The sequence below is a fragment of the Leptonychotes weddellii genome, chromosome 10 (genome assembly GCF_054177405.1).
Source record: "Leptonychotes weddellii isolate Sample4059 chromosome 10, ASM5417740v2, whole genome shotgun sequence".
Classification (NCBI taxonomy): Eukaryota; Metazoa; Chordata; class Mammalia; order Carnivora; family Phocidae; genus Leptonychotes; species Leptonychotes weddellii.
This window is the reverse complement of record NC_138378.1, coordinates 112,581,492-112,590,168: the sequence shown is the minus strand read 5'-3', so window position 1 is coordinate 112,590,168 and position 8,677 is coordinate 112,581,492. Positions and strand designations below refer to the sequence as shown.

Genomic DNA, 8,677 nt, shown 5'->3' with positions numbered 1-8,677 from the left:
TTCTTTGTGTTTTGACCCTGCTGATGAGCACGGATGGAAAACTCAATTATCAGTGAGGTTAGGGGCAGGGCGGGAGGTCAGGGCCTAACTGCCCACTCTTCCTCTGGGCGCTGAGAGAGTTGATCTGCTCTCTGCTGCTCCAGGAGGAGGATGCATTGATCAGAGTCAAAGGTCATGTGTCATCAAAGGCGGTCCAGGAATAAAGGGAGCCCTTCCCAAGGATTCTAGAATGGCCCCCGAAAACCCAAGGCGATTCACTCCTTTAGTAAGCTCACATGTGCCTTACACGCAAACCGTCCAGAATTCTTGTTGCAAAATTTACACGAAAACGTTGCTTTATTCTAGGGTAGCTTTCAAAGATTTAGGATTTGAAGGGGGAGGGGTTGGAAGCATTCTCTTTCTATCCTCCTCAGCCAAGAATTCAGAACCCTCTGGGGGAGAGACTACACATGTCTTCCTTTTTTTGAGGGAAAACAATTCATTAAAAAGTTCTTTGTATGAGTCTGGACACCTCAAAGATAGGACCCTAGCCACCCTTGTTTCACACTTATCTTTTCCCATGGGAATATTTCCTTTCTAGACGGGGGTGGGAAACCACACACACACACACAGCAGTTTGAAAGTTGGAAGTTAAATTTAAACAATCACATGGCCAGTGGATTGTATAGAAAAACCATAAAGACAGAAAAAAAAAGACAGTCCACCAAAAGACAGACAGACAGAAAGAAATTCAGAGAGACAAGGAGAAAGTTCATGCCTGAAACCAGAAGGTGAAAAAAGAGTACCATATAGGCAGATGGGGTCCTAGCCAATTATCATCAGGTGATTTAAAATATGACAAACATCCCCATATGCAAAATGCTGACCTCCAGGGGAGAAAGGAGTTTCCCAGCAGGTGTACCTATATATTTTCCCTAATAATTTCTTGTTCTTTACAGTGAAGTGTGGAAAATGAACAAAGGAGCCGACTGTGCATCTAACTTTCCAGTCGTCAAAGCAAATTGAACACAGAGAGGATGGAGTGGACAACACACGAGAACAGGTTCAAGAGCAGGTCTGAGTCCCAGCTGAGGACGGGGCTGAGGGAGGCAGCAACATCGCTACCACCAGCAAGTGGGGTCCCCTGTGTAGATGCTAGTGTATATCCACGTAGATCTCGACACAGATGCTCGCCTATACGCACAAGTGTATTGGGGTGTTAACCGGAATCTCACTATGAGTCAGAAGTCTAGATCACCGGCCTGAGAAAGTTGGCTACCATCTCACAAACAAGCCCCAGAACTCATTTCTAGATTACGGAAAAGTGAACACAAGGATAATGTGTGCAGGGCACCATGTTCCTGGACCCATCCAAATTTTACTCAATGGAAGGTCACTCTGACAACGCCATGTCAGCTGGAAAGCCCTCCCCACTTGCGCTGTCTCAGTGAACTTTCCCGCCATGCCTCCTTTGCCGACGGCCCCCTGGAGGGCTGCTTGCTGCCGGCCCCTCGGCTAGAGGTCTGGCCCGTTCTTGATAAGCTCTTGCTCGTGTCTCTTCTCCCCACTGAGTTTGGAAGCTCTTGGGCAGGGACCACTGTGGTCCTGCTGTGCCCTGTTAGGTCCCCTTCGAAGCCCTATTGGCTAATTAGAATAGGGGCCCCACCTGGACAGCAATATCTCTGAATCAAACCCATTTCCTAGGTCCCTGTTCATCTTGTCAGTAGGATAAGACTGTCGTTGGAATCATCTTGTCTACTCATGGAAGGGCTAACATAGCACTCCTGCTCATTCAGCCTATGGTCTAGTTTAGCTGGCTTTTTTTCTTTATTCTTTTCTTTTTTTTCACAGCAAGGCCTTCTCGAAGAAGGGGGCAGGGCATTGATGGATATTCTAGCACAAGCTCCTTATCTTGCACTAGTCTGATGGCTACACTTCGAGGCGCACTGACCAAGAACATGCAGTCTTCACTGTCTTCATTTGACAGACGCAGACTTAGAGGTTGAGAGAGAAGGAGCCTGTCCGAGGTTTCACAGCAAGAGACAGAGCTGCAGTTGGTAGCCGGGCCTCCTGACACGGAGGTCTAGGACAACAGCAAAATAGCAGTGCGGAACTGTCTGTGGCTCTCACACATGATCACACAGCCTCCGTGGCGTGAGGCCGACAATCAGACGTGGCAGGATTCAGTCTCTGCCCATGAGGAAACGGGAGCTCGGGGAGGACAAAGACTTGGCCTCAGACATCGAGGAGGAGGATGCTGGCAAAAGAGGGGACACTAGGCTGTTCCTGCCTCCAGTTCCGCACTTGTCCCAACATACCCAGCTTCAGGCGACGTAACGTGGTCCTTCCTGCTCCAGCAAATGGCCAAGAAGTGTGGGGACAGGCTGAATGTCTTTCCAGGCATTGTTAAAGATTAACGGCAAGTAGGAGGATCCAAGTGCTACGTTCCGGAAAAGTCTCGGCCGTGGCAATGCTCCAAGTTCTTGGACGCACCTTCTGTAATGGAGCTTAATCTCAGTGAGGCCTCACGCCTGTGTGTTGTACGAGCAAGCGCTGCTGGTTGTCTCAAACCACCTTTGGAACACAGCATGGCGAAGATAAATACAGAGCTCACAATTTAATCTCAGCATGTGCTAGCAGCAAGCACGGCATCTGACACGAAGTGCTTTGTAAATGGTGGCCCTCAAGCAAGTGGTGGGTATTATTCTTATTTCTGAGCCTGAAACAACCAGGTGTTTGACATTTTCCAATTAAAAGTATGGGCCTGGGATACTTGCCCATTAAAAATGTAACACCACCCATAAAAATCTCAGTTTTTTCATTTTCATTTTTTAAGAACACAAATTAGGCCAATTAAATCATTTAAGTGACTTTTTTTTTCTTTTGAGCAAAGTGAGCCATGCACAGGAACCAATAGGTCCCTCACAAAGATTTGCTTTTTCCCCTGGAGCAGACACCCACCGAAGGGACAGCCACACAGAAATCCTTTCGCAGTTTTTACAACTCTGGCTTGGCCCAACGTTCATGGGCCTCGCATAAACCTTTCATTGCACGTGGTGAACCTGTGAACACTTTCTTTCTACTCCAGCTTCACATCTGGATGCTAGTGCGCAATGGGCCGGGGATGGGGTCTGTGGCCTCGGGGTCTCCTTGGTGCCCACGGCTGCCTAATGAGGCCTTGTTGGTTACACTGAAGTGAGCTGACCTGGCCGATAGGCCTAGACATCCTGTCCTTTTTTCCCAGGGGAAGGGAGGAAGCCTGTGGAATGAAGTCTGGTCTTTCCGGAAGGACCCTAGTCTGAGTGTAGAGAAGAATGGGGAAAATCTCTGTTTTCTTGATGTCTGATTTTTCTGATTTAAGTGTCCAACAAATATGATTGCTCTAAGAGTCTGTTTTTGATGTCCAGTTGGGGTTGCAGCCAAAAGCTGACAATTCCATGGGGGGAAAATCCCTATTCTAATTCGAACACTGCTTTGCAAACTCAACTCACAAGTTTTCAAAAAGATTTCAAGGTCCACTGCCTCTGGGATGAAGTTGAAACTCCTGGGCTGGCCCTGGGTGGAGCCGGATAGCCAGGTCCGTGGAAGTGGCTGGAACTTGGTCCCGACGTGACTGGTTCCTTCCTAGTTGAGCCTGATTTCCTCCTTTCTGAGATGGTGTTGATGATAGCATATGAACCCTTCAGGTTTTTGTGAAGATTGAAGAAGGTCATGACTAAAACATGGGACCTCCCCAAACTCTGAAAACCTTACTCCCTCTACCCCCTTTTTTGCCTTTCCTCCTGATTTGTTAGGTCATACTCAGAGGCGGGCGTTGGCAGAGATATGTTGAGGTTCTAGTCTTCAACGAGCTCATACCTCCTGGGATGCACAGCCAAGGAAATTGATAATGAGGTGGCACCAGGTGTGTTTATTGGCTCCGAGAGGGAAGATGTGGTTCTGGCTGTTTCCGCTATCCCTCAGGGTCCGGGGGACACCTTCCCCAGCTTCGTGCATCCAGCCATCTTTATATCCATTGCTCCTCTTGCCAGGAGTGCCCTTCGGTATTGGGGGTGGGGGGAGAGGGTGTGCACAACGGAAAAGAGACACAATTAGTTCTGTTCCCTGGCCCCCTAGGAGGGGTTCTGTTCCAATGGCCTCCAAGGAGAACTCCAAGGAGATACAGGCAGCCACTGGTCTGCTCCCAGGCGACCATCTGTGAGGGAAGCACTAAGAGGAAGAACATGGCTATTGTTCAAAGATGGGGACAAGGGGCTCTGTAGGTGACAACCTGCAGCTCCAGCTCCGGAGAGACAGGTAGGCAGGAGAGTTATTACCATATGTGGGTCACTTCACAGTCAAGTTGTCAGAAGGGAAGAGGATGAAATTGAGTTTGTCTAGAGAAAGAACATTCAAATAGGGTAGGGCCATCTGAAGACTCAACCTCTCCTTTGGGTCTTCAAATGGCCTCAGGAGTGGCTATTTGGGTGTTGGGCTGGCAGGGGTCCTCAGTGGTGGGGGCAGTGGCAGAGAATCAAAGGCCTTCCATCCACCCAACTCGAGGAGTCTTGGAGGGCAGGCATGTCAGCCCGGCAGGCCCTGTCCAGTGGATACAACTTATCAAGTGCCCCCTGTCCCCTGTCTCTCCCTTGAGCACAAAAGCCTGTTGTCTGGGTAGCTCAGAGAGTGGGCACAGACCATCCTCTCTTCTCTGTGTCATCAATGTAATCTATTTGATCTTGAGGGTGGTTTAGTTTCAGTTTCTCAAGGGAGTGGGGGGAGGGAAGAAGGCCTTTCTTCTGACTTTGAAGACTAGAAACACTTAAACGTGAGCATTAATCCAAGAACGAAACCCATCTTGGGTCCTCTTTTCCTGGTCAGAAAAGAGCTAATCCTTAATATTCCTTGGAGAGTCACCTCTTCTTCGGAATCAAAGTGTTTTTCTTATCATTATTGCTAACAATACTACAGGTTTTTTACATTTATTTATGTACATCTTGCGTATTTATTTATTTATTTATTTATTTATTTATTTTTAGAGTGGGGTAGGCACAGGGAGAGAGAGAATCTCAAGCAGACTCCTTGCTGAGTGCAGAGCCCGATTCGGGACTCGATCCCACGACCCTGAGATCATGACTTGAGTTGATATCAAGAGTCAGATGCTCAACCGACTGAGCCACCTGGGTGCCTCCATCTCGCCTCTTTTTCAAAAGGCTTTTGACATACCAGTAAAATAGGTTTACAATGAATAAAGGAATCATGACTAAGAGAAAACAAAAATAGAGATAAGATGGTAACAAAAAAAAGGTAAGAAGACAAAATTTCCCTTCCAGAGGCCTGGGCAGTAGCTGAATGTGGGCCAGGACTCAATTCTGAGCTCCCTGGTAACCACAGTAATGAGGGAAACACTCGTATCCATGGTTCGTGGTATCAACAAGAAACAGAGCTGCCTCCATGACAACAGACTCTGGATGATGTATGAAGAAATAATATCAGGAAAACTCTCTAAAAGATCTAGATATTAGGAGATATGACCCTTTGGGAACTCTCAAATTCATAAATATCTTTAGAGCAGCATTTCCTGAATTGTGTTCTGTGAAACACTGATTCTGGGAGACATCAAGAGGTGGTTCCTCAGAATCAGATGCTGTGGCCAGATAAACATAGTTAGTGTTTACATGTATGTCCCTCTTGGAGATTTGCAATGCATCCATTCTCCTGAGGACTTGAAGGAGTCTGCCGAGAAGAAACCTGGTAAATTTGGTTTAAATAATTATTTCCCTAAGTTTTTTGGCCACAGAACCAGTATTTGGGGGAATCCCTGAACTCATGCCGCCGGACTGGTTTTCCTGGACCTTTTGTGGGAACTGGAGTCTGCAGAAGCATTTTCCACAAAGAAAGCCAGGTTCTATCTCTTTAGGAGAGTCACTGTGTACATAGGATTCCGTTGACCTTTTCCCCCTTCTGCCCCTCGTGGGCAGACTGGGTTCTTCCCTCAGCAGGAACATCTGCCACCCAGGGAGCTGAGGCCTTGTGGGGCCTTCAGAGTTAAGCATCTACAATACGAACAAAACTTTTGTGGCCGATATGGACTCTTCCTGTTGCATCATAACGTCTCTGCCAACAAATCGCAGTCTCTGTTTTACCAGACTCCCCAGGACCCCCGGGGTGCGGTGAGAGAAAGAAGGGCAGTGGGTGGGAGAACGCTGTCTCGCCACACTGGTGCAGCAAGATTAATACATGGTACATATCTGTGGGATCTCAGGGAAGGGGCTGAAGGCCGGCAGTTTCCGGTAGGCTTCTTGGAGGAAGTGACACTTTAACAAAGATTTAAGAGATTGGCAGGAGTTATATGAAAGGGGAGGCATGGGGTCCCATTTGGGGCCTGGCAGGAACAAATGGTCAGAATTGGCTTTGGGTAGAACAAATGGCAGGAGATGAGGCAGCTGGTGAAGAGCAGGAGACAGTGGGCCTGGCTGACGACTTTGGGTTTCCTTGTCCAGGGACCCGAGGGGAGGTATCGAGGGACCCCCAGGGGGGATGGCAGGGCTTTCCTGTTAGAAAGAGCCTCTTAGCAGTGATGCACGATGACACGGAAGGACACATAGGGACTGGGAGGCTGGGGCCAGGATCCCGAGCCACCCGCCCCGGGCGGTGGCTGCAGGAGAAGGGCAGAACTCCGGCCTCCAATCTTGCTTCTAGTGGCTTTGGGGGGTGGTGGGGGAGACAAGACAAACTCTCCGTGCTCCCTGGAGGATTGGCGCTCTCCCTGGCTGGCCGTCAGAACAAATTAAGGGCACTTGTCTCACAAGCCCCACCTGGCCGGCAGCATGGTCAGGCCAGGCCGGCAGGGGAGATGTGTCCCCAGCAGCATCTTGGACCTTGGCCAATGGCCTCAGTGCGAGAAAGGCTCTCGGTGTCCTGCCGGTTTAGTGAACAGCATACGGGAGTACGAGATCCTATGGCTACCGAAGGCCTGTGTGTGTGTGTCACGGTCTGAGGTTTTTCGTGCTCACCAATGTGGAAAACAGAAGCCTCGTGCCCTGTCAGAACCACGGCTGGTTTACAGAAGCAGCCGGAGGCCGGGGGGCAGAGGCAGGCCGCCACCCCTTGCATTTCTATTTTGCAAAGTGTGCTCATGAAGATGATCTCCTTTGATTTCTATCTTAGTGGGTCCTGGATGTTATAATAAAAATACCATAGACTGGGGGGCTTCAACAACACACATTAGTTTTTCGCAGTCCTAGACCCTGGGATACCCAAGATCAAGGTAGTGGCAGGTTCCGTGTCTGGTCATAGATGGCCCAGCTGCTGTCTTCTTAATGTGTCTGTGCAGGGCGGAAAAGAAGGGAGGGGACCTCTTTGGGGTCTCTTTTGTAGGGGCACCAATCTCATTCGTGAGGATGCCACCCTCATGACCTCATCGCCTCCCAAAGGCCCCACCTCCTAGTACCATCACATTGGGGGCACGATTTTTTCTTTTTTTTTTTCTTTTTTTTCAGATTTTATTTATTTATTTGAGAGAAAGAGAGTGGGGGGGGGTGGGGAGGAGCAGAGGGACAGGGACAAGCAGACTTGACGCAGGGCTCGATCTCACGACCAGGAGATCAAGACCTGAGATGAAATCAAGAGTTGGATGCTTAACCGAATGAGCCACCCCGGTGTACCTGGGGGTTAGAATTTCAACATAAGGCTTCAGAGAGGAATAAACATGTGGTCTATAGCACGCTGCACTCTACCTTGGGACACTGGGATTCCTTAAATCCCTGTTAGTGTATCCTATTATCTGGATGTTCCACCTCTGGGCCAGGTGCACCCTCTCCGTCCACTCACGGCCTCGGGTGCCCCCTTTCGCGGCACTCACACCACATTCAGATCGTTGCTCCATTGGTATTTTTCATCGCATGAAGGCAGAAGGCAGAGCCCTCCATCAGTTCACAGCTGTATCTCCAGAGCCTAGCCCCGTGCCTGGCACATACGGGGCTTCAGCAATACTGGATGAATGAATATATGGGAAGTTTTACTTTCCCATGGCTAAACAACAACAACAACAACAACAAAAGATGCTCAAGCCTCAGGAAAGGTTGCTCCATCTGTGGGGCAGTTGGGCTGGTGGATCTCACTATGGGTGAACCCGAGCATCGGATCCACTCGTGTCGGCTGCGGACCTCTGTGGTTTCTGGAGTCTGTCCACCAGTATTAGCTTGTCAGGATTCCAGGGTGAGAAGTTATTTTGGTGAATTCTGCAGAGTCCGTTGTTGGAATTCCATGGAGATATTAACCAATGCCTAGTGATGCTTTGAGGGGGTGGGGATAGGAGGGGAATTAAAAAATGACGTATTTTGGGCGCCTGGGTGGCTCAGTTGGTTAAGCGACTGCCTTCGGCTCAGGTCATGATCCTGGAGTCCCTGGATCGAGTCCCGCATCGGGCTCCCTGCTCGGCAGGGAGTCTGCTTCTCCCTCTGACCCTCCCCCTTCTCATGTGCTCTCTCTCATTCTCTCTCTCTCAAATAAATAAATAAAATCTTTAAAAAAAAAAAATGACGTATTTTGAGGAAAGTAATATGTTTGCTACAGAAATCTTTCAAATGCGGATCAGCAAAAAGAATTAAAAAAATAAATGAACAAAACGATTATCGCACCACTTCGGGACCCTGGGCTACTTGGGCCTCTTCTCTGTCTCCTTGCGGTTCCTCCAGCCCCGTGGCTTCAGGGTAGC

The 8,677-nt window shown here is 49.0% G+C and overlaps 1 long non-coding RNA gene across 1 annotated transcript in view; it reads left to right on the top strand.

Annotated features, from left to right (window-relative positions):
- LOC145715982 (uncharacterized) overlaps window positions 1-8,437 on the top strand; it is a 44,102-nt gene extending 35,665 nt beyond the window's left edge. The window contains exons 3-4 of the long non-coding RNA XR_014138312.1: window positions 939-1,054; window positions 1,831-8,437. This is a non-coding gene — a long non-coding RNA (uncharacterized LOC145715982). The remainder of the gene's footprint in view (window positions 1-938; window positions 1,055-1,830) is intronic.
- The last annotated feature ends 240 nt before the right edge of the window (window positions 8,438-8,677 follow it).